Here is a 2,970-nt window from a genome sequence, read left to right on the forward strand (position 1 = left end):
TCACCAACTATGTTTCCTCTTCTTCTTTTTCCTACTATCGAATTCCAGTTCCCATGAAAATTAACTTTTCGGCTCCCTTAACTATCTGAATAATATCTTTGATCTCTTCATACATCATCTGCGGAGCTAGTTGGCATATAAACTTGTATTACTATGACGATTGTGGCCTACTGTCTGTCTTGGGTACGATAACGCGTTCATTGTGCTGTTCATAGTAGCTTACATGCATTCTTATTTTCTTATTAATTACTAAACCTGCCCCTATTTGATTTCGAATTTATAGCCCTGACTTCACCTGCCCGGAAATCCTGTTCCTCTAGTCACCGAATTTAACTAATTCCCACTTTATCTAATACAAAACTATCTATTTCGCTTTTTAAATTTTCTAACCTATCTTCCCGGTTAAGGGATCTAACGTTTTCCACTCTCCGACCCGCATAACGCCAGTTTTGTTTCCCCTGAAGACGACATCCTTTAGAGCAGTCCCCAACAGGAGATCCGAATGGGGACTATTTTACCTCCGGAATGTTTTGCTCAAGAGGATATCATCATCATTTAACCATACAGTAGAGCTGCAAGCTGCATGCCCTCTGGATATATTACGGCTTTAGTTTTCCTTTGCTTTCAGCCGTTCGCAGTACCAGCAAAGCAAGGTCATTTTGGTTATATGACCAGATCAGTCAATTATCCAGACTGTTACCCCTACAAATGCTGTAAAAGCTGATGTCTCTCTTCAGGAACCATTCGTTTGTCTGGCCTCTCAAGAGATACCTCTCGCTGTGGTTGCATGTACGGTACTGTTATCTGTATCACTGGGGCACCCAAGCCACCCCACAGTGGCAAGTCCATGGATCATCAAAAAAGTCAGAAAGTTGAAATTGAAAGAGTTATCAGGCTAGAAGGTTCCATTCAACCAAAACTATTATTACTAGTCCTAGACGACGTATTCAGATCCTTCCACTGGAAAAACCAAGTAGGAACATATATTAAAGGAACACATTTGAAACACCTTCTTTTCTTCTGATATTATATTTTTTCTTCTGCTGCAGAGAAACTTCAACAACAAATGCAAGCTCTTACTACAGCAAGTTTGAAAGTAGGCGTGGAAACCGAATAATGTACAACCAACACACTAAAAAATATGGTATAAACTGACAATGGAGTCTCAGAACTAGCTGATAAGTTTTTGTGTTTAGTGCTATGTGAGGCATTGACTTAATGGGCACAAGGGTAAAACCGACCTGGACTGCTTTAGGTGAACTGAATAGTATTCTGAAAACACAGCTTCCGATGTCTGTGAAAAAGGAAAGTTAATAATCCATTTGTATCGAAAATTTTGATTTATGACTGTGAGACATGGACTTAAAACACTAAAATAATTTTTAAGCACAGTGTTTCTCAGCGAACAAGGAAGGTAGGCGTGTTGGGAATCACTAAGAAAGGCGCGGAAATACAAAAATGGGTAAGAGAATACACTGGAGTGTAAGTTGTAATTACAACTATAATCAATGTGAAATGGAGATGAGCAGACGGGTGGTAAATAGAGCAAGGAACTTGTGCCCCCGACTAAGGGAAATAAGAATAGACTTAGAAGATTTCCTAAATGATGGTGCGTAGACAACATTAGAAAACAAGCAGAAGCAATACGGAATCGTGTAGCTGAATGAAGAAGTCTAGAGAAAGCCTTTATAGAATAGTGAAAGTCAGGTGGCTGATGATCTTTTCATGACTGTGCGATAACATTGACACCATTGGTATGGTTGAGAGAGATGGCACAGAAGTTAATATACACGACCCGTATTGAAAGCGGTCTGTTTTTACGTACGAATGTCGTGTATTCGTCCGTGCATAGACAGGCACTTGTCTGCCTCAAAGACTCTACAATTATTCATTTGTTTCTGTTGGCGAAAACTGTGAGTTGTGCCTTAGCAAGTCGCCTGAACTTTGACGGGAATGAGCCAATATGGAAGCTTGGCAAAGAATCGGTACGCCGGGCCGCGTGGTCGGGAGGCAAAAGGTCACTCGGCATTCTGCTTCCCCCTTGCTGCTTTGAGGTCGACGTGGCGATTCTGTCTAGTAGAATAGATTCTTTTTTCTTGCCATACTGAACTGGACATATTCAGTCAGCTTAGTTCTAGATTATAGTTCGATGGTTGCTGGCTCGCAGGCTTGCAATGCATTTACATGATTGCAAGTTACGCGATTTTCAGATCACACAGCAAAAGATTTCTTTCAGCGATACATTTCTGCAGTCGAGGTTAACTTGAGGTATGTAACATCTTCGTTGGTCCAATCGGCTTTTCAGAACACGGGCGATCAATATCCAATTTTATTTCGGTCATCCAAGGTTTCAAGTTGCTTAACTTATTGCTTTTCCACTCATTAAATAATCCAGCGCGTTGGGGGTATATGTGCATATATTTTTATTGGTGACTGAGGATAGTGTACTGTACAACATTGCATTAGTATTTACTTCATTTGCAGACTAATAGTTATAGTTATTAAGAGCAGTATGTTTTTAGTTTGGTTAGTACCTTAAAGTACTTCTGGCAAGAGCAAGCCATTAATATTTATTTTTTCCTGGGCAACAAGTCAGGTGTTGAAATGTGGATTCATGGACGCAAAACAGTTAGACTATACTGAAATGCTCAATCCACTTAGTGATGCAATTATACAGTGGAGAAAACGGCCGGCCGCTGTGGCCGAGCGGTTCTAGACGCTTCAATTTGGAACCGCGCGACCGCTACGGCCGTAGGTTCGAATCCTGCCTTGGGCATGGATGTGTGCGATGTCCTTAGGTTAGTTAGGTTTAAGTAGTTCTAAGTTCTAGGGGACGGATGACCTCAGATGATAAGTCCCTTAGTGCTCAGAGCCATTTGAACCTTTTTTTTTTTTTTTTTTTTTTTTTTTTGCAGGGAACATCAGGTAGTAAACTACACGAATCAAAAAAAGTTTTGCATCACCCCGGTT

The sequence above is a fragment of the Schistocerca americana genome, chromosome X (genome assembly GCF_021461395.2).
Source record: "Schistocerca americana isolate TAMUIC-IGC-003095 chromosome X, iqSchAmer2.1, whole genome shotgun sequence".
NCBI classification, from domain to species: Eukaryota; Metazoa; Arthropoda; class Insecta; order Orthoptera; family Acrididae; genus Schistocerca; species Schistocerca americana.